At 35.6% G+C, this 24,884-nt stretch overlaps 1 protein-coding gene across 1 annotated transcript in view; it reads right to left on the bottom strand.

Moving 5' to 3' along the window:
* Positions 1-24,884, bottom strand: part of LOC121370907 (delta-like protein 1) — a 118,648-nt gene that overhangs the window by 76,657 nt on the left and 17,107 nt on the right. The window contains exon 2 of the mRNA XM_041496440.1: positions 14,994-15,115. The gene's annotated coding sequence lies outside the window, so the exon portion shown is untranslated. The remainder of the gene's footprint in view (positions 1-14,993; positions 15,116-24,884) is intronic.

Raw genomic sequence — 24,884 nt, 5'->3', positions numbered from 1 at the left:
CTGTAAAGCAGCTGATTTTGAATGTCTGTACATTATTTAGCCCGAGTACTCTGACTGTCAGAGAGCTAGACGGACATTTGGACAGTTATATACGCTCTCATTACAGCCAGAGTACTCGGGCTACACATTAGTATAATATCACTGAACCTATGGTCCCTTAATACTGGCTGTTTGGTGCCTTGTTAGATTAAGGAAGGAACTGTTTTATTTAACGACGCACTCAACACATTTTATTTACGGTTATATGGCGACAGACATATGGTTAAGGACCACACAGACATTGAGAGGAAACCCGCTGTCGCCACTTCATGGGCTACTCTTTTCGATTAGCAGCAAGAGATCTTTTATATGCACCATCCCACAGACAGGGTAGTACATACCACGGCCTTATATACCAGTCGTGGTACACCGGCTGAAGCGAGAAATAGTGCAATGGGCCCACTGACGGGGATCGATCCCAAACCGACCTCGCATCAAGTGAGCGCTGTACCACTGGGCTACGCCTCGCCACTTGTTACATTAAAGTTAGGCGTCTCCTTCAAGACACCCCTGCGCGTGCTGTAACCTAATTATTAATTATTATTTTTGACCATTTTATAATCGAAGTCGCGCAAAACCAATATGCGTTGAAGTTTTGACCAACAAGCTATTAGCTAAAATTACCGTATAATATAACATTGAATTGTTTCAGCTATTTCAATAGCCTAGCATTAATTCTTCAATGATTTACCGAACAGGCGCAACCTTATATGGTTTGCATTATCTACCTGGTTTTGTTTAATACGTGGTGGGAATTACGATCATATACTGCGCAGTATGTTATACAAAAGGTTTACGTTGGATCTAACATGACTAGTTAGAATCTAATTCTGTGACTGGGAATTCCCCTAGGCTGGCATGATATGTGAATACTAGTAATTGAAATCACCGCTATAAATGGTTTGGGTAGTACCAATACGGATATACAGCTGGACCTTTTATAAAGGGTGCCTCCTATAACAACCACCTGTTTATATACAACCACTTCAAGGGGTGGATAAGTGCATTTAATTTACCTCGATCTATAACTGTCTTCTATAATAAAATGCACTGATTTTATATATAGGTCTTTTGTGTGACCTTTATACATAGAACGATAAGGGGTCTCTTATGGGTTACAGTTCTAAAAATTATTCGACTGCGGGATGTCCAGCGAGGACATTTTTAAGTATCCCTACTGGGACGTTGATAGCGCTCAATCTACAGAAGAAATTAAACGCGCAATATTTGGTTTTTGGCTATAATTCTACACAGAACCAACCAAGCTCCTCGCATACTCCCGAGCGTCGTTCGAACCATCTTCACAAGCCAAAGTACTATTCCGTATTGTATATAATATACTATACGGAATGGTACCTTGGTTTGCGAAGATGCGTTCGAACTGTATGCTTTACTTTGCAGCTGCCAGTGTGTTTGATCCCGCCTTCCCCTTCCCCAACCCTTTCCTGTCTTGGACGAAGGAGCTGGCAGTGGTTTGAACCTGCGCCCAAGACAAGCGTGTACTATACCACCCTCCTATGAACGTGCACGTTAAAACCCTTGTCCATTTACCATTGACCATCAGTGATAGCTAAATCGATTCACTGTTAGAAACAGTTTCATAAATAAAGGAGTTAGTGTAATTTACGAGTAATTTGCTACAATTTTTACGTGATACTGACTTTTATTCTACATATTAATTTTATCTATCTGTGATATTTGTATTTTTGCACAGTTCTTTACACTGTGTTTTTATTTAACTGTTGAATGTTTATATTGATGTTGCTCATCACTTAGTGTTGCCTTTACCATAGTTTGACACCCAATAGCCGATGTATTTTTTCGTGCTGGGGTATCGTTAAATAGTCATTCATTCATTCATTCATTCATTCATTAATGCCTCATATGCGTATATATTTTTCTATTTATATAACTTGACGAATCACCGAGTAAACGGAGGGTTGTGATTAAAATATCTGCCGTAATTATTAATGACATATGTCAAACAAACAAAAAAACATTAATTTAAAATATATGATATTGCAGCATAGATATATGTATAAGCAACATTTAATTTTAAAATTTTATTAAATGCATCATCAATCCAAATATCTTACTTTTTTCAATTTTATTTAGCTCATACTCTCATATATAGAACATTTGACGAATAGGCCTACATATGTTTGTCAAGTTGATCAAAGGAAGAGGAAATGTATTATTCCTTGTAATATGCTAAAATAGAGGTGGATATCTATGATATGTTCATACATGCTTAAAAATAATACCATTAAAATATAAAAGTATATACATGTGTGTGTTATGTCTGTCTGTCTGTCTGTCTCTCTCTCTCTCTCTCTCTCTCTCTCTCTCTCTCTCTCTCTCTCTCTCTCTCTCTCTCTCTCTGTGTATGACTATATATATATATATATATATATATATATATATATATATATATGTATGTATGTATGTATGTATGTATGTATGTATGTATGTATGTATGTATGTATGTATGTATGTATATTATAAACATACGCACATGTCTATAAATGTATATATTACGTGTATAATTATTACTGTACTTACATACGAAACACTAGGAGGTGGAATAATTCAAAGAAACAGGAAGGCCTGGAGTTATATCAATGTATCCAAACAAATACAAGTTAATAAACGTTTCGGCAACTAAACAACGTGCTCCCTTCCAATGTATGACGGCGTGCTGTGTTTACTATCTTAGTTGCCCAATGTAGACGCATATTTCACGAGTTAAAGGTCGCCCATTGAGTTACTATTTTAGAAACGTATGTCATAGGAAGACCCAACTCTGTACTTTCTCACGCCGTTCGTGCTTGCTCGTTCAGACGACTCGAACCTCGAGGTGACGTTTCAATCGGGTGGTCCGCTACATGCGTGAGCTTTATCAGTGGCTACTTTATTGTGTTTGTGCGTGTGTGACGGGGCAGAATATCAAGGCAGTGGTATAGAACGCTCGGCTGAGGTGCGACGGATCGTAGGATCAATCGCCCTTGGTGGTTCGTGTTGGGCTTCTTTTTTTTGTCCCACGTTCCAACCAGTGACCCACGACTGATATATCAAACGTTGTCTTTTTGTGTTTCCGTGTCTGTCTGTCTGTCTGTCTGTCTGTCTGTCTGTCTCTCTCTCTCTCTCTCTCTCTCTCTCTCTCTCTCTCTCTCTCTCTCTCTCTCTCTCTCTCTCTCTCTCTCTCTCTCCCCTCTCTCTCTCTCTCCTCTCTCTCTCTCTCTCTCTTCTCTCTCTCTCTCTCTCTGTCTCTCTCTCTCTCTCTCTCTCTCTCTCTCTCTCTCTCTCTCTCTCCCTCTCTCTCTCTCTCTCTCTCTCTCTCTCTGTCGGTCGGTCTGTCTCTCTCTGTCTCTCTTTCCGTCTCTCTGTCTCTCTTTCCGTCTCTCTCTCTCTCTCTCTCTCTCTCTCTCTCTCTCTCTCTCTCTCTCTCTCTCTCTCTCTCTCTCTCTCTCTCTCTCTGAACTCTCTCTCTGAACTCTCTCTTTCTCTGAACTCTGAACTCTCCCTCAAACAATGTGTGATTGCCCGAGGCCAATGAATGTGCGTAAAACGTAAATGAAGGAAAGAATGAAAGTGCAACAAATGATTAACCGCATAAACAAAACAAAACCTGTACTTCCTTTTTATATTAGTAATACGTTTGCAAATGTAATGACTAATCATAATTACATAACATCATTAGGGAATGTGTGGGCTTTATACATTTATTTAAATTTGTGACAATGTTATGCATGACTATTATCAGTCAATAAGTAACGTGCCCAATGTTAAATAGTGTTAAAGAGACACATTGAATAAAAATGGAAACCCCCACTCGCCCATTTCACACACACTTATAAATAAGGCAATAAAACCAAACAATATATGTCCGAAAGGTCCACTCGATGACTGACAATATATAACAAAACAATAATAATACTGACTGTCTACATGCCAAGCTGTGTCGGTATACTATACACTATCCCACGCCCGCGCGACTCAAAACACGTGTATGTCTGGTTCTGTTTTTAGAAGTGACGTAAAAACATGAACAAGTATTATTCACAGGCTATACAATAATTAAGTGTTATGTTTTGTTGCTAACATACACGGTGTTCTCTAAACAGCTTAGATTACTGTTGTCTGATATCCAACAGTGGTTTTTTTCTTCTATGTATTTATAGTGAAATTGCGTAAGCCCTATAATATATATATATATATATATATATATATATATATATATATATATATATATATATATATATATATATATATATATATATATATATATATATATATATATATATATATATATACACACACACACATACACACACATACACACACATATATATACATACACACACACACACATACACACACACACACACACACACCACACACACACACGCTATGACAATTAAAATAAATCAAATTGTTTCTTGTCACAATAAGTGCTGGATAAAAATGTGAAGAAGAAAAAATCTGAAAAACTTTATTTTGTTAAACATATTTACTTTGGCAGTACGTCTAAATTGTTTAAAACTCCATTACAGTTTTAGTTTAAAAATAAAAATAAAAATCTTTTCCTTCTGGGTTTTTTTTGTTTGTTTTTTTTTGTTTTTTTGTTTAGGAGTGTTTATCCACTATTTTGCCTTTGACAGATTTTGTGATAAACGACAAACGGGTTTGAATATCCAGTTCGTAATTACATCAAAGAATAAAGTGGGTTAAATCTTACCATTAGTTATAGATAGGCCTACACACTTACGTCAGTGAAGGGCATATTTATAACCGCTAATTATACACATGTAGTGTTCTTTTAAACCATAGTTTGACACCCAATAGCCGATGTATTTTTCGTGCTGGGGTGTCGTTAAACATTCATTCATTCATTGTTCCTTTAACTACAGCTACTTGGTAAATTAGAGTTAGGTCCCTTTGAATGAGACACGTCTGGCCCGTTCAAAAAAGTAACAGAAATGACCATGACCTTGGTGGCATGGACGTTGGTGAACACTTGGAAGATAAAAAATTCAAGGAGTTAATTATTCTTCTTAACAAGTTACAACGTATGCGATAAGTAGAGTATTATAAATCATAAAATTGTTTACAGATAAACGTTTTAAGCATCGAATTTACATATGCAGGCACCTGTCTAACAATTTTAAAATAACCAAGTTTTAGGGAATACCAGTGTATATATAGTATCCAGTTTTGATGGATTTCACTGTATATTGATTATATACATGTGTTAAACACTTAATGTATGATGCACTTTTGAGTTACAAGGATGGTGTATGCAATATACACCCAGAACACCCCCTTGGATCTATGTCCGTCTTTCCTTTTTATTTTGCATGATTTTTAGTCAAACAGTGTCTTGTACACTCAACAGTTTCTCTTATACAATCAACATTGTCTCTTCTGCACTCAACAGTATCTCCTACACTCAACAGTGTCTCTTATACAATCAACAATGTCTTCTACACTCAACAGTGTCTCTTCTACACTCAACAGTGTCTCTTCTACACTCAACAGTGTATTCTACACTCAGCAGTGTCTCTTATACAATCAACATTGTCTCTTCTACACTCAACAGTATCTCTTCTACACTCAACAGTCTCTTATACAATCAACAATGTCTTCTACATTCAACAGTGTCTTCTACACTCAACAGTATTTCTTCTACTCTCAACAGTATCTCTTCTACACTCAACAGTGTCTCTTGTACAATCAACAGTGTCTTCTACACTCAACAGTGTCTTCTACACTCAACAGTATCTCTTCTACACTCATCAGTGTCTCTTCTACAATCAACAGTGTATTCTACACTCAGCAGTGTCTCTTATACAATCAACATTGTCTCTTCTACACTCAACAGTATCTCTTCTACACTCAACAGCCTCTTATACAATCAACAATGTCTTCTACATTCAACAGTGTCTTCTACACTCAACAGTATTTCTTCTACTCTCAACAGTATCTCTTCTACACTCAACAGTGTCTTGTACAATCAACAATGTCTTCTACACTCAACAGTGTCTTCTACACTCAACAGTATCTCTTCTACACTCATCAGTGTCTCTTCTACAATCAACAATGTCTTCTACACTCAACAGGGTCTCATGTACAATCAACAATGTCTCTATACACCCAACAGTGTCTTCTACACTCAACAGTATCTCTTCTACACTCATCAGTGTCTCTTATACAATCAACAATGTCTTCTACACTCAACAGTGTCTCTTCTACACTCAACAGTGTCTCTTATACAATCAACAATGCCTTCTACACTCAACAGTATCTCTTCTACACTCAACAGTGTCTTCTACACTCAACAGTATTTCTTCTACACTCAACTGTCTTCTATTCTCAACAGTGTCTGTCTACATTCAACAGAATTGGTTGTGTTTTTACATTTCATAAGTTCTAAATTTGGATCAAACATGAAATGCCAAGATTGTAACCAGAGAAGCCAGCACTTGTTATGAAGAAATCTCCCAGACAAGCAAACTTACTTACATGGCCCAGTCATACAGTCAGAAAGTGACTGTTTTGTTTCTTCAGTCATACATAAATAGTCTGGGGTTTATTAAAGACGATGGGAGTGGAGGAAAATTAGGGACATACCTGGGGGTTGGGTGGGGCAGGGCCATTTGATATTTCCCAGGCTAGCAATATGGAAAAAGTGTCATTTTATTTTAGATTTTGAATTTGGTTCAATTTTTTGATACAACAAACTACATAATATACAGTACAAAAAGAAACTATCAAATAGCTTAAAGCAAGTTCAGAAAATATTCAAGAATGATGGAGTATAGGTTTGTGATCAAAGGCATTCAAATTCAAATATGCTTATGCAGGAAATTGTTTTACTAAATGTAATAACAGATATTTAAAAATAATTGACCTCATGAATGTTAAGGCTAGCTCTGGGTAAGCAAAAACTTAAATTATCTATAAAAAGTGTTACATGAAATGATTGATGCTGCCATGATATTATAACACTAATCCTACTTAATGTTTGTTTTGTTTAACGATACCACTAGAGCACATTGATTAATTAATCATCAGCTATTGGATGTCAAACATTTAATAATTCTGACACACAGTCATCAGAGGAAACGTGCTACATTTTCTTAAAGCAGCAAGGGATCTTTTATATGCACTTTCTCACAGACAGGAAAGCACATACCACATCCTTTGACCAGTTGTGGTGCACTGGTTGGAACAAGAAAAAAAACCAATCAGTTGAATGTATCCACTGAGGTGGTTCGATCCACCGAGGTGGTTCGATCCTGCGACGCAAGCACCTCAAGTTAACACTCAACCGACTGTGTTAAGTCCTGCCCCTTTAATCTTACTTTTATTACCAACTGGATAGACAGACGAAGTTGATCCTGTTTCTTTCCGTCCATTCTACCCATGTTTAATCAGTTGCAGTGTTTGGTAAAAACAATTGCAGAAACCCAGTTATTTTCTAACAAAATATGATTTATTACAGGACATTTTTGTTCCCAATTAAAATAAAATTCAGCAATTGTGTTTAAAATTTTAAAATATCGAATTTGATGAGTTCCAGGGCTAGTCCTGCATGTGATAATTTCTGGAAAATAAAAACAAAACCCCTACACGTATGCATGAAGTGTTATCAGTTGTTAGAATGGATTCAAATGACTTGAGCCTCTTGTTATTCTGTAGCTGATGATATTGCAAATAAATGTGACATGATTCCCACTTTCAGTTCAGTACATCTCTAAAAACACAGCCAATATTAGACTGATCCCTTGTTCGTACTCGCACTTCCCCAGCCCTGATTGTCCATCCGTTTGTCTGGGATTCACTGACGCCCACACTCCACCTGCAAACAACAGGATCATCAAGGTAGCAACATCAGAGGTGAGGCTTCAAGGCTGATTGTTGCCTCTACTTGAAAACCCTGATTGGTAATGGCTTTCTAGTGGGGCAATCACCAAACACTGCAGCTGATTAAACACGGCTAGAATATACAGAGAGAAACCGGATCAACTTTGTCGGTCTATCCAGTTCGTAATATTAAAAGTAGGATTAATATTGTGACATCATGGCAGCATCAATCATTTCATAAAGACATTTCTTTGTATAGTAAATGGATAAAAAGTTTTATACAAGATAAACTTTAATGTCTTTCCAGTTTGTAATATTAGTAGTAGAATTAGCATCGTAGAACCATAACTGCATATATCTTGGAAGATTTTTCATAGATAATAATCTATTTTAATTTTTGGAAAATAGTAAATAGAAAGAAAACAGTTTGTTTTGTTTAACAACACCACTAGAGTACATTGATTAATTAATCATTGGCTATTGAATGTGAAACATTTGGTAGTTTTGACATATAGTCTTAAAGAGGAAACCCACTACATCTTTCCATTAGCAGCAAAGGATCTTTTCTATGCACTATCCCACAGAAAGGATAACACATACCTCGGCCTTTGATATACCAGTCATTGTGTACTGGCTGGAACGAGAAATAGCCAAATAGAAAGAAACAGGATCAGCTTTTTCCTTTTTTTCACTGCTAATACATGTCTTAAAAATTAGATTAATATTTCAATACTATGATTTTTCTTTTTATGTACCATATCTACATGTATTGACAAATTGTTTTTCGTAGCTTTAAGAATATTTTAATTCTTTAATTTAGCTGAACTGTTTAGGTCAATTATCAAGTGTAAAAATAAGGTTAGACTCCAAGTGTACTGAGGTGTCTTTAAAAAATAGTTTTTTTGTTGTTTTTATGTTTGTTTTTTAATAAAAACACTTAAAGAAACAGGACATTTATGCAGAAAAGTTCTTTCAGTTTTTAAAAGTTTAAATTGCACAATTGAATTTGTATGATTACTTTGTAGATTCCATCAAGATCTGTGTAACGAGTAACAATGTCATTTTCTGAAGATTAAAGGTAAGGTATATCAGTCTTTATATTCATTTCATTTCAACTTATTTTCGTGCTTATATCCAATTAAGGTTCAAGCATGCTGTCCTAGGCACACACCTCAGCTATCTGGGCTGTCTGTCCAGGACAGTGGGTTAGTTGTTGTTAGTGAGAGAGAAGAGGGTGTACTGGTCTAACACCTACCCATTGAATCATTAAAACTCGCTCTGGGTGGAAGCCGTTACCAAGCTGTGAACCATGTACCTAACAGCCTTATGTCCAATGGCTTAACCACGACACCACTGAAGCCGGTAGTGTTTATTACATATTGCCACTTTAATCATGCTTTCAAGATGTTAGAGTAATCTTTGCATTTAGGCGTCAGTATATCTCCAACAACAAAAAATGTTACAACAAATACATGCCTTGATAAGACCATTTTCATTCCAGTTTTAAGATAATCTACATTCCTTCCACCTTTCATTTGACAAAAACAAATCACTCGCGCTTATACTTAGTCTGGCTTTCATGGGCATTATCCCATAACAAGAAAATTAATAGACTATAAAGCTGCGATTGAGTTCAAAGATGACAAATTTGCAGAGAGAGCCCTGAAGAAGCATGTTTTACAAACAGTCGCCCCTTCCTAAGTGACTACACATAAAAAGAAATGTTGACTCGTGCAAGACATTGTCAGGATTCTGTTTGTTACAAACAAAGATATGGCATTGTGTGGGATCAAAGGCATGTCCTGCGTATTGTATGTCAGGCCAGATACCTACATTTTTTTTCTTATTTTTTTTTCTCTCAAGCACAGACAACTCGCAGAGCAAAGTGTTAAAGATTGTCGCTGTTGACATTGTTGTGCAATAATGTGCATGTCTCACTGGGTTGTCTGGGGTGCGAGTTTGACATTGGTTTCATTGATGGACACATGAGTAAAAGGGGACAAGCAAACATGGAGGAGGTCTTTTGTGTGTGGACGTGTTGACTCATGTCAGTCTGTGGCTACTGTGTGAGACCATTACAATGGCTGTATACCACACTGAAACACTGCTTATGATTTTTCTTAGAAATTTGTTGAGAATTTTCATCATCAGTCATCAATCATAATCAGTTTGCACCAACCGATGAACTTTCGATTACATAAAGGATAAAATTAATTATAAGGACCATGCAACTATTGTTGTATTCACCTGGATAGAATTTACAAATTACTAATTTTACCTTTAATAAATATTTAATATCTTTTTTTTTCTTTATGTAGACATGAAAACAGACACCAACATATTTACATCAGTTACAGCATCCAAACTGTAGGAACAATTATAGTTAACATTTTCCCACAGTTAAGTATTTTTTAAAGTCAATCATCACATTGGTAGAGCCAAACTGATCAAATTTCAGTTGTAATTGATCATTGGTACATCACTAGTTCTATTAATATCAAGAGTAAAAGCCTGTCCATCTGTCTGTCAGTTTGTGTCTACTGTGTCACAGACCTCTGAAAATTATAGTTTCATTTATGCATTGCTTGTGCAAGCCTAGTTTTCCATAACCCAATTCATTCACTTATAAAATATAGGACATTATTTTCATGGTCATGATGGATTATGCAAAAAACTAAATGGGTTACCTCAAGTTCTTTTTGCATAACCAGGGATAAATGGTTTATGCAGATTTTCAATTCTCAGGCGAGGTTCCTGTCTGACTGTTAAAATGGCTATACCACAGTTAGAGACTGATTCTGACAATATAAAAATTGGCCTTGGTTGGTATGGAAATAGTGATTGCTGGAGAACATCCAAGTTTTGTAGGAATTAGCAGTGTTCCAATATTGGAATGTCAAAGAACCTCAGTACTGGGTGGACCCGTTGGTCGATTTCTCATTCTAGCCAGTGCTCCACAACTGGTGTAATAAAGGCCGTGGTATGTACTGTCCTGTCTGTGGGATGGTGCATATAAAAGATCATTTGCTGCTAATAAGAAAGTAGCCCATGAAGTGGCAACAGTGGGTTTCCTCTCTCAATATCTGTGTGGTCCTTAACCAATAGTCTGACGCCATATAACTGTAAATAAAATGTGTTGAGTGTGTCGTTAAATAAACCATTTCTTTCTTTCAGTACCAGGCATTTGTATTAACTCTGTCTGTGAATATAGTGCTGCTAATAATAGTGGAAGTAGTTTGTACGACAGTAGCCTGTTTCCTAAATGGGATAGGTTAAAGTTTGTGTTGTTTAACAACACCACTAGAGCACATTGATTACTCATCAGCTATTATATGTCTTGGTTTTGGAAGAAATTCATGTAGTTCAATGGTAGAACACTCACCTGAGATACAATGAGTTTATTTTTGTTTAATGACACCACTGGAGCACATTGATTAATTAATCATTGGCTATTGGATGTGAAACATATGGTTATTCTGACTCGTAGTCAGAGAGGAAACCTGCTACCATTTTCCCAATGCAGCAAGGGATCTTTTATATGTACTTACCCACAAACAGGAAAGCACATACCACGGCCTTTGTCCAGTTGTAGTGCACTGGTTGGAACGAGAAATACAATGAATCATAGGATCAGTTGACCCTTGATGGACTCTAGTTATTTTTCTCATCCCTGCCAGTGAATTACAACTGGTACATCTAATACCATGGTATATAATGTACTGCCATGTCTGTAGGATAGTGTATATAAAATATTTCTTGCTTCTTTTTAGGAGTAGCCTGTGCTTCGGAAACTTCTCCGAAGCAGATTTCTGAAGCATCTGTGACTCAGAAACTGAACAGTGCAGCATGACTTGAATATCCATCAGTAGCTTTCTATTTTCAGTATAAACAAAAGGCCTGAATTTAGCCAAAGATATGTAAGTCATTTAATATTGTTTTCATCAAAACCTTAACTTATGCAATAAATGCTATCTAAAATAAAAATAACTTTATATGCAAGTGACATTTTTACAGCCTATTCATGTTTAGTCTGCATAATAACCTTTAATAGTCTCAAAATGATGAATTGTGTAGTGTTTAACTGTAATATTTTACAAAAAGTTAAAGGGATATAGTGTTGTAAAAGGAAGATAAAGGCCATTATGTATAATGTTTTGCTGCCAAACAGTGGGGAAACATATCAACTGAGAACATATGTAAAACACACAACGAAACGCAATCTGTGTGTTTGATGAATGGAGATGTTTAATGGAATAAACAGTCGAGTAGATTAATGAGGAAAAACAAAGGCAGAAACATTTCAACAAAATGATAAAGAACCATATTCACAGTGGCGCAGGTTTACTCTTGCTCAAGAGCTTTTTATCTTCCTGGATAGCCCAATGAGACAAATGGTATGTTACAGTAAGTACATACCAGGGGCCTAATTCACAAAGGTCTCTTAGGCTCTGCTAGACAACAAAGCATCCTCTTTGTAAGTCTTTTAGCATTGCACTCTGAGATCGCAAAATTGCGACTTTAGTGAATTTGGCCCCTGCTTGCCTACTCACACTGTCTGCCTAGTTGCTCACCTATTGGGTCACCCACTCGCCCTACCTAATCTATTTGCTCTGTCTGTTTGCTTGCTTACTTCTTCACTCACCTTCCTGTTTTTCTGTAGACATACTTTGCCAAAGCACCCATTGCAGTGGGGGCGGGACGTAGCTCAGTGGTACAATGCTCGCCTGATGCGCGATCTATCTAGGATCGATTCCCATCGGTGGGTCCATTGGGCTATTTCTCATTCCAGCCAGTGCTCCACAACTGGTGTAACAAAGGCCGTGGTATGTACTATCCTGTCTGTGGGATGGTGCATATAAAAGATCCCTTGCTGCTAATCAAAAAGGGTAGCCCATAAAGTGGCAAAAGTGGGTTTCCTCTCTCAATATCTGTGTGGTCCTTAACCCTATGTCCGATGCCATATAACCATAAATAAAATGTGTTGAGTGCATCGTTAAGTAAAACATTTCCTTCTTTCTTTCTCTCAATATCTGTGTGGACCTTAACCACATGTTTGACGCCATATAACCATAAATAAAATGTGTTGAATGCGTCGTTAAATAAAAATTTCCTTCCTTCCATTGCAATGCCATGTGTTTTATGGGCATTTTAAAAATGTACTGCAGAAAACATTTATTCAGTATCATGTCATAGGTTTCAGACAAATTGTTACACAATTCTTAAACTAAAGTAGTGTCGGAAATAGAATAAAAATGATTTTCGTTGATTATGTCTTTCATATTAAACTGACAAGTAAATATTTTGTAAATATCTATTTAATGATACTCTACCTAATGTAGCATTTACTTGTTTTGACTCTCATTGATGTACAAGATGGTGTTTACTCTTGAAATTGAAATGAAGTTGTCAGTAAACAGGAGATTTGTGACCTTTATTGGAACAGATTATAACAAATTTTGATCAACATGACATGCATCAATTTCATTCCTGTTGATCTTTCATCTCTCATGCCGGTTTACCCTTATCCCTCACGAAAATAAAATATGTGTAGACATTGCTAAGTAACTTTTGAGCAAAACTGTCAAAAACCATTCTCAGTGTGTGATCTATTATACCGATATTAAAGGTGCTATGTAGGACTATTAAAGGTGTTATCTCCAAGTTGCATAATGACAGCTATTGCAATTTTTTTTTTATTATTAAATTTTGCTTTAAAATTTAAGTATTACACCTTCAACAATATGCCCATAAATGATTCTAACAGTATAATTTTTATCTACTAGTAGAAAATACATTTTTATTGGAGAATCTTTATCACAAACAGATGCTCACATATAACTTTAGGTGGTTGCAAGATTGTGTAAATTTCTAATGTACTTATATTGAATTTATATTCACTAAATTTGATGATCATAATTAATAATTTATGTTGTAATTCAAAATATTTAGTTAACTTGCAGTTTTAAATTAAAGGTTTGTTTAAGGGTAAATGAAACTGACACATGTCGATCAAAATGTGTTATAGTCTGTTTCTATAAAGTACACCATTCACCTCTTTACCGACATCTTTCTTTTAATTTCAGGAGTAAACACCACCTTGTACATCAGTGAGAGCCCAAACAAGTACATGCTAAATTAGGTAGAGTATCATTAAATTGATATTGTCAGTTTATTATTCTATTTCCAAATAGAGCATAACTGTTGCTGATAAATCAGTTGAGAACAAAAAATGTTTCCTTCGCTGTAAATCTGTTTAACTGTACCTAAAGGGAGAATTATCAAGCCAGGAAAAGATACATTGTAATAATCAAACACTGGGACTCTTGCCTTTGTGCAGTTTGTTAAAGGGACATTCCTGAGTTTGCTGCATTGTAAGATGTTACCGACTAATAAAATATTTCTACGATTAAACTTACATGTTAAATATATTTTCTTGTTTAGAATATCAGTGTCTGTATATTCAATGTGTTTCTGGTCATCTTAATATTTGTAAGAAGCCCAAACTGGAATTTGTCTTCCAATAATTTCGTACATCCGAAAAAATGTACTTTAGGAAATAAAATTAAATTTAACCTAGTTAAAATATTAAAATGATCAGAAACATGTTTAAGATACAGCCACTAATATTTTATTCAGAGAAATATATTTGATATGTAATTACAATCGTTAAAAAGTCTCTGTTAGTCAATTACATCTTAAAAATTGCAGCAAACTCAGGAAAGTCCCTTTAAGATCCCATGGACAATAAAGCAAAGTTTGCTTTGTTAGAGACAACACTAGAGCATATTGATTAATTAATCTTATTGATAAGTCTTGCACATGGTCTTCAGAGGAAACCCGCTACATTTTTACATTAGCATCAAATAATCTTTTATATGAACTTTCCCCCAGAAAGAACAGCTCATAGTATTATCTACTGTACATCCTTCATGTGTCACTGGTTGGGATGGGAAAAAACCCAATGGGTCTGCCTTGAGGTTTGATCCTACAACCAAGGCACTCCCCAACTGAGCTAGATCCTACCCCAACCTCCATAGACCATAATAGCTGTGTTATTTTAATTGCATAGTTTTGCATTAAGTACTTACCTAAAAGTTGACTATATCGGCATGCAAGGGTCACGCTGATCGCTTGAACCCAGAAGACAGCCTTGCATAGTTTTGTACATCAACATTATCATTCAAAGGATCTCTTGTGTCTGGGCTTTATCCTGCAGTGGAAATAAAAAAAAAATTAAGAAAAAAAAGCATTAAAAAGACTGCCTTGCGTTTGCTTCCAATGACCATTGATGACGAAAATTACATATTAAATATTAACAGAAAAATCAACCTCCACTGATGGGATTTGAACCACGGACTCTTAGTACAATAGTCCTGCACTCTACCAACAGAGCTAATAGGGAAATTCCCACTAGCTACTGCCAGTAGGAGCACTTTATACCAACATTACTACAAATATATTGTCTTGTTTAGAATACCAGTGTCTGTATATCCAAATTCGTGTGCTAATGTTTGTGACACTCATTTTTCATTTTACTTCATAATATTTTTTTTTCATATGTTCGAAATTACTGGGAGCTAAAATCTGGTTTGGGTTACTATAAGCATTATGGTCAACAACACACACCTTGTATAAACACAACACAAACCATTACGGTGATGGTGCTATTTACTGTATTAGACCATTGCTGTGGTGGTGCTATTTACTGTATTAGACCATTGCTGTGGTGGTGCTATTTACGGTATCAGACCATTACTGTGATGGTGCTATTTACGGTATCAGACCATTGCTGTGGTGGTGCTATTTACGGTATCAGACCATTGGTGTGATGGTGCTATTTACTGTATTAGACCATTGCTGTGGTGGTGCTATTTACGGTATCAGACCATTACTGTGATGGTGCTATTTACGGTATCAGACCATTACTGTGGTGGTGCTACTTACTGTATCAGACCATTGGTGTGGTGGTGCTATTTACTGTATTAGACCATTGCTGTGGTGGTGCTATTTACGGTATCAGACCATTACTGTGATGGTGCTATTTACTGTATTAGACCATCGCTGTGATGGTGCTATTTACTGTATTAGACCATCGCTGTAATCGTGCTATTTACGGTATCAGACCATTACTGTGATGGTGCTATTTACTGTATTAGACCATTGGTGTGGTGGTGCTATTTACTGTATTAGACCATTACTGTGATGGTGCTATTTACGGTATCAGACCATTACTGTGATGGTGCTATTTACGGTATCAGACCATTACTGTGATGGTGCTATTTACGGTATCAGACCATTACTGTGATGGTGCTATTTACTGTATTAGACCATTGGTGTGGTAGTGCTATTTACGGTATCAGACCATTACTGTGATGGTGCTATTTACTGTATTAGACCATTACTGTGATGGTGCTATTTACTGTATTAGACCATCACTGTGATGGTGCACTCTGTTCTTTCGAGTAATATTTTGCTTACTGATTCTCATCATTAAAGTAACACTCTTTGTTTAGAGTAATGTTGTACTGACTGTACTTGACCATTAGATTGACTGTTCACTCTTTGAGTATTGTTGTTGTACTGACCATTAGATTGACTGTCCACTCGTTTCTTTTGAGTAATGTTGCACTTACTAGTACTGACCATTAGAGTGGCAATGCTCTCCATTAATTGCCATGTTTCGGTACTTTTCAAACTACAGGAGCCGTAAGCGTCTAAAATAACCCGTTTAACATACTCCTCAATGAACATAACAAGACAACAAATGGGTACGGTTATGTTTTGTTTTCATAATCTCTTGGCATTCCTCAAGACGAGATATTATCTTGGTGTATCGTGGAGAACAAATCTATCACTCATCTTGTCAGGACTATTAATGAATAGCCTCACGTGCAGAGTTTCGCAGTGGGCTATACCCACACATGGACCAATTGGTGGTAATTAATTACTCTATGACAAAAGGTTCAAGAATTTTATCTCAACATCTATCGAACAATCAAATTGTGAGATGTTGCTCAGATCGAGGTGCAGGAATCACCTGAGATCCAGTAGGTCACAGGATCAATCCCTAGCTGTGGAAGTATTGGGTTGTTTCTCTTTACCACCCAGTACTTATAACCGACACTATCCAATTCATTTGGTTATCTTTCCTGTTTGTATCATATTGTTTTTAGTTTGGGGTTTTTTTAGTAATCATAGGAGGTTTTTTTCATTAATTGTTGTAAATGTTATTTTTTCTTGTAACATCAGCCTTACATTTTAACATCAGTTGAGTAAGAATCTTGGAGTAAGAATCTTGGAGTAAGAATCTTGAAATAAGAAGTAAGAATCTTGAAGTAAGAATCTTGGAGTAAGAATCTTGAAGTAAGAAGTAAGAATCTTGGAGTAAGAATCTTGGAGTAAGAATCTTGAAGTAAGAAGTAAGAATCTTGAAGTAAGAAGTAAGAATCTTGAAGTAAGAATCTTGGAGTAAGAATCTTGAAGTAAGAATCTTGAAGTAAGAATCTTGGAGTAAGAATCTTGAAGTTGTCCTAAAAGTTCAGTCTAAAAAGGTAGTAATTGTAGTTTCCCTCAAGCAAATAATTTCAACCCCAGAATTATGGAAGTTGAAAATATTACATGTGATATATTACATATGACACATGTAATATTTAACAAAAAAAATAGTTCAATTTGCAAACAAAAATTATAGCAACAACCATATAGTGGAACTAAGAAGGGGCACACAAGTGAAATGTTTATCTTTGAATGGCTTCATACATTATTTGTTAGATTCTGGAGAAACAAAAATAGCAATGTTTTAAATAACAATTTTTATTTGATAAAAAGATTTCTTTTTTCTTTCTTTTTATTATTATTATTATTATTATTTTTTTTTTATATAAATACAATTAAACCAAAAGGTACGTCATGTGGCCCTCAAGTGGGGGCATAGCCTCTAACCTCCACTCCTACAGGCCTGGGAACAGGGCCTAGGTCTGGGAAAAGAATGCACTGAATGTCTCCCTTTACAGCTATTTAAAGACTGAATTCAGCATTGCTTACCGTTGTCATATTTGCTTACAGAAACAGTTTGAAGATTGTTATCACATCCAAGTGGGGGTAAAAAGAGCACACTCCACCTGAATGCAGTGTTAAACATCTCAGGCTATTGCTGGCATAATACTATTGAAATACTGTCAGTCGTAAAACAAACGTATTGCAAAAAGCTCTTTATTGGGATGAGTGCTTTTGAATACAGTATCCACTGTATGGCAGATCATAGTCTTTGATTGTGTGCATGCTTGATAATTCTGAAGGACCATCTCACACAATGGAGGAAACAACCCAAGACGATTGGAAATGTAATCTGAGAATCATCAAAGCGTTTGGTATTCATGTGAAATGTCACCCGGTGAAACATGGAAAATTTGTAATGTTGGAACTTTTCTTCATTACTCATGTTAGTTAATTAAAATGCTGAGGTGTTTCTTTTCTTTACAAGAATATTTTTTTACACAGAAGTAATTTTAGAATAATTAGAATAATTATTTTTAAATTTAAAAGACATCTTAACACTTGGCGAATTAATAAATGGAACAGATTTTGAGAACAAAGGCATGGATATATTTGAATACAGTAACTTATATGATGATCATCAATAAGTTCAGGTCATATGAAGAGAACACATGAATGTTTTATTTAACGACGCACTCAACACACGTTATTTACAGTTATATGGCGTCAGACATATGGTTAAGGATCACACAGAGTTTTAGAGGAAATTGGCTACTACATGGGCTACTCTTTCCGATTAGCAGCAAGGGATCTTTTATTTGCGCTTCCCACAGGCAGGATAGCACAAACCATGGCCTTTGTTGAACCAGTTATGGATCACTGGTCGGTGCAAGTGGTTTACACCTACCCATTGAGCTTTGCGGAGCACTCACTCAGGGTTTGGAGTCGGTATCTGGATTAAAAATCCCATGCCTCGACTGTGATCCGAACCCATTACCTACCAGCCTGTAGACCGATGGCCTAACCACGACGCCACCGAGGTCGGTGGTGGAAAAAGAAGTCCATAGTCTTGTTAAAATCAAAGGTCAAGACAACTGGTGCGGCTCAAAATTCAACATAATGTCTTTATATGTAATAACTCACATTATAATGGACATGTTTTATTTACATGCAAAAACAAATATGCAAATGTTTATGCTCCTTTAAATGCCTTTTACGAAAAAAAATTCTATACATTCTTCATATCAAGTAAAAAAAAAAAATAATGTTCCTGTAAAATAAGTGTTACATTGAATGAATTGTGTTATTAATTATACCATTAGCATGAAAAAGTTTAGAAATGAATTTTACATTTATTGACAGGCAATATAACCTTTCACAGGTAGAGATTATAATGTCATGCATTTATGGGGAACAGGTTCGACATAAATGATATTTGATAATACCAGCTTACACAGAGGTGAAACAATGCACTATATTACAACCCAGCTTATGTCTTTTCAATACTAATGTAGGCAGAAAGAGGAGAACTAAGTATTAAGTATTAACATTATTCATGAGATAAACAATATAAATAGTTGAAATTATTTGCATTTAAGTGTTGTGTTTATACAGGTATTTATTAGTGTTGAGAGGTCGGTGGGGTGTAGCTCAGTGTTAGAGCACTCGTCTGAGCTACAATGAGTTGTGGAATCAATTTCTCTTGATAAACATGTTTTTATCCCCAATCCTAACCAGTGTCATGTAACTACTACTAGTATATCAAAGGTAGTGGTATTTACTGTCCTGTCTTTGAGAAAGTATATATCCCTTGATACTCTTTTGGTTTGAGTAGCCTTGAGGCAGCTGGTTTCCTCTCTCACTGTCTTGATCAAGTGTCGAAATAACCATATGTTAGATGCCAAATAGTTGTTGTTTAAAATGTGCTGAGGTGTTGTTAAATAAACATTCATTTCCTTACAAGTGTTTGTGGGAGAGAAATGTTGTTCAGTGATTTAGGGCACCAACCTGAGAACTCATTATGATTAGACTATGAGATCAAACTGCCTTAGTGGACTTATAACTGACAGTTCAAAGACTGTGGTATGTGCTGTCTTGTTCAGGACTACTTGTTTGCGTATCAAAGAGTTGGAAAGTTAATTTGTTTTCTTCCATTTCAACTTTCAGGGTTAACCCGCTGTCCTAGACAGACAGTCCAAATAGCTGAGGTGTGTGCTCAGGAGAGCATGCTTGAACCTTAATTGGATATACATGTAAGCACGAAAACAACTATAAGTGAAATGAAATGAAGAAAGAAAGAAGGAATTTTTTTATTTAATGATGCACTCAACACATTTTATTTACAGTTATATGGCATCAGACATATGGTTAATGACCACACAGATATTGAGAGAGGAAACCCGCTGTCGCCACTTCATAGGCTACTTTTTTCAATTAGCAGCTAGGGATCTTTTATATGCACCATCCTACAGACAGGGTAGTACATACCACGGCCTTTTATATACCAGTCGTGGTACACTGGCTGGAACGAGAAATAAAAATGAAATGAAATTAAAACAAGTAGCCTGAGCAGTGATCTCGGGTGTGTTCGCCTTTGCTCAAGGTCATGTGACACAGTTACTACTCTAAGCAATGCCTTGTTATGTCTGTAAACAAATACTAGTATATATGTATTTCCATTTCCTTTCTTTGTTGAAGTGTCATCTAACTTTAGAAAGTCTAGATGTAATTTCACAGAGGTTAATAATCATAATTCATAATAGCATGTCTAGTGGGTTTTTTCTACATGGTCTGTCATATATACCTAGACATCACGTTGCTTTCCCACGCTTTCTTGGCATTTATATGTGTTTTATTGCGGTTTTATTTCCTTTTAATAGCACCCATGCGTAGAGAGGTTCTTGAATGATTTTACAATTTTTTTACCTTTGTTTTGTCGTACAGTTACTAAAGTGATTGTGCATTTTGGGTATATAAGTTAATTTTTACTTTATCAATCTGAATCTTGCTTGTTTAATATAGTTAGCTGCAAACATATGACAGAGCACCTATTTTAAAACGTGTGGATAGTGAATGGTGACGTGAAACTGTAACTGGTTATTTAGGGCCTACATCATTCTCAACTCTTTCACATACCTGGGATTGGGACGTAGTCCAGTGGTAAAGTGCTTGCTTGATGCATGGTTACTTTGGGATTGATCCCTGTCAGTGGGTCCATTGGGCTATTTCTCATTCCAGCCAGTGCACCACAAGTAATATATCAAAGGCCGTGGTATGTGCTATCCTGTCTGTGGGATAGTACATATAAAAGATCCCTTGCTACTAATTGAAAAATGTAGCGGGTTTCCTCTGTAAGATAATATGCCAAATTACCACATGTCTGACATCCAATAGCTGACGATTAATAAATCAATGTGCTCTGGTGGTGTCAGTAAACAAAACAAACTATTCATTCACATACCAGTATGCATGTAATTTTCAAAGATTGTTTTTACACAAAACAAACCATTCATTCACATACCAGTATGCATGTAATTTTCAAAGATTGTTTTTACACAAAATAAACCATTCATTCACATACCAGTATGCATGTAATTTTCAAAGATTGTTTTTACACAAAACAAACCATTCATTCACATACCAGTATGCATGTAATTTTCAAAGATTGTTTTTACACAAAACAAACCATTCATTCACATACCAGTATGCATGTAATTTTCAAAGATTGTTTTTACAACAAAAAAACACCCACCTAAACAATATAGACACGGTTGTATACTGGTTATTTAAGGTCTATACTATTCTTGACTCATTCACATAGATTTAGAAGAGAAAAAAAACCCACCTAAGCATTATAAAGATGGTTTTGTACAAAATATTAGTCCATTTGGAGCAACATTGGGTTTTTTCTTCTTTTTCCTAAAGCAATTAATCTTTTGACGATTTACTGAAGCAGCGATCCTACACAAAACACCAAGCATGCATAACAAAATAACAGTGAATTATGTGGAGGTTTCATGACAAGTTATTCTCATATATTTTCTTTCTGGCATCAAGATTAAAAATGCATAATGCCCTGACAAGAATGTGAGGAGAGAGCAGAAAGGTCTTCTATTGACTGGGTAACACAACACTAACAAGATGAAAGCATGCATAGCAAATCTTGATGAATAATAAGACACTTCATGCCAAAGGCTGCAGTCCTGTTAGCTTCTTAACAAAACCCCTGTTAAAAAGAATTCTCAAGGAATTGTTATGCTTTGAAAAGTTTGTGACAACAGTCATGACATTAAAAAGAAATGTGTGATAAGAATGACCATTATTCATGATTTTTATCATCACAGGCTTAAAGTTTACATCGTCGTAAACACTTTGACTTTGTTTTAATACAACAATAGGAATAATAGGTGTCTGCACTGCAGCTTCATGAGAAAAACGCATTGGGCAGAAAGAAGACACAAAAGAATAATATTTTCAGTGATTTACTATTCATCATTGTCTGTTACACAAAGAGAGTCTTTAATTTCTAAGTATATTTCCTTGTTTTGGAAAAAAACTTTCTTTCCTGTTAAAGATATGATAGAAGTTCAGTTTATCACACAGACAGCCTTTATGCAGTTACTTAGTATTATTTTGTTTTAGATTAATTTAAAAATTCAAACCAAGTAAAACAATGTCAGGATTGTGCTAAAATACCATTACAGTTGTAATGATTCTAACATTCTAACATGGCCAAAATTAGCCGCATGTAATCGCATCAAGTCATTTTATGTAATTAATTTTTTTAATAAAAAAATTTAAACAGGCTATTCTGAGTTTACATTTTTCTTTTATCAATACACCTTTGAAGTATTTCCAGGTGCATTTTTGTAATACAACTTAAAGTAGTGATCCATGGAATTCAGTTCAAAAGGTTATGGATAATTAATGGAAAAAAAAAAAAAAAATTCTGCTGTAAAGTTTAGTTACAAATTGTCAATAAAATGTTCATACAGACTTAATAATATGCTCACTATATAAGCACTATATCCTTTAAAAATAATTTCACGTACCTTGAGTTATATGAAAAGTGATTTGGATTCTGTTAGAGAATTGCCACTGTGAACACATAGTCCACTCTTAGCACACAGAGCAGGATGACTGTCACAAGATGTGACAGTCCTGTCATCTCACGGCTATAAAACATTTTCCCACGGCCTTTTTTTCACATCATAATTAATATGTGAATCCTTCATTACAGCCAGCCAGGCGTGACGGTCTTCCTTATGAAGAAGCGCGTAAAGCTATAGCACCTGCTTGTTTTTCCTTCACACTCCACAAAATCACTGCAGCCAGATGGTTATCGGTACCGTTATTGTGTTCGTGATCATGAACAATGTGAAGATTCTTCATTTAAAGGAGCATTATTGACTTAAGATGGACATGCTTTCAGTTTTTAAGTTCCAAGGGCATTGATGTCAAAAGACATAGGGTTTTTTTCATGTAAGTGGGAAGTAAAAACCTAGACACAGCTGGGGGGTTTTAAAAATAAACAAGTAAAACAAAATAATAGTAAAATATTTTTAAAATCTACAGTGACCATAAAAAAAAAATATATTGAAAGAAAGAGTTATGCCCTTTGTTTAGTCCAAGAAATCAAACAAAAGTGGTATTGTTTTAAAATAGTTTTTTTACTCTGCTGTGATCAGCTGTAAAATACAAAGATAGCTTGAAGAAACATTAAATTATGATTAAAAGTTTTGTTCCAATACATTGGCAGATCAGACAGAGATCGTTCATTTCCAAAATGCTATATATCTATTTGACTGGTTATGTAGGTTATCTTGTTTTTCCGTAAAGTGACCATAGTGTATATTACACATTTAAAATCCCATTAAATGGGGATAGATTGTGCTTAAACTGAAAACTGACCTATTATTCAGCAGTGTACTTCATGTACAGATACATGTATTTTGTTATTGTTGTTGAAAACAAAACACAAAAACACCAGCAACCAACACAGATCTGTCTTTCTAAGACAGCAGCAAATGATCCAGATATGTACCTTCTCACAAAGATACAAAAAAAAAAAAAGAAAGACATGTTTTATTTAACGACACACTCAACACATTTTATTTATGGTTATATGGCCCACCGACGGGTATTGATCCCACACTGACCATGCATCGAGCAAATGCTGTACCACTGGGCTACATCCCACCCCCCACAAAGATACAATGCCAGTAAAGAAGTACAGATTGAAATCATTAATTCTGTTTTATAAAAGTTCAAATATTTTGACGATACTTATTTTGTCATGCATTGTTATTGTTAAGGTGATAGAACCCTTTCATTGTGCAATACTTTCACCACTGTTTGATATTTGTAATACTAAAAAGTTTGTTTTGTTTAATGACACCACTAGAGCACATTGATTTATTAATCATCAGCTATTGGATGTCAAACATATGGTCATTTTGACACATTCATAAAGAGGAAACCTGCTACATTTTCCCATTAGTAGCAAGAGTCTTTTATATGCACCATCCCACAGACAGGACAGCATATACCACGGCCTTTGATATACCAGTTGTGGTGCACTGGCTAGAGCGAGAAATAGCCCAATGGGTCCACCTACAGGGATCGATACCAGACCGACAGGCACATCAAGTGAGCGTTTTACCACTGGACTATGTCCCACCCTTTGTAATGCCAAAAAGACTGTATTATTTTTACATTGAATATTGTGATCTATATAAAACATTTTTTTATAGCTCTGGGTATTGTACTGACTGCATGTGAAGAAAACATGACAAGGCTGTGTGTATAGAACATGTATGGACTCGGATGATTTCAACCAGTGTTTTGCTGTCAGCTTATGACTGTATCAAAATATCGTCTGTTTAACCGATACATTGTATTTATTATAATGTTGACTGGAAAACCTGTTTATCTACTTTTTATTTACACCCAGTACTGGCTTATGTGTATTTGTTTTAGTTGTC

The sequence above is a fragment of the Gigantopelta aegis genome, chromosome 4 (assembly GCF_016097555.1).
Source record: "Gigantopelta aegis isolate Gae_Host chromosome 4, Gae_host_genome, whole genome shotgun sequence".
NCBI classification, from domain to species: Eukaryota; Metazoa; Mollusca; class Gastropoda; order Neomphalida; family Peltospiridae; genus Gigantopelta; species Gigantopelta aegis.
This window is presented reverse-complemented; position numbering and strand designations above follow the sequence as displayed.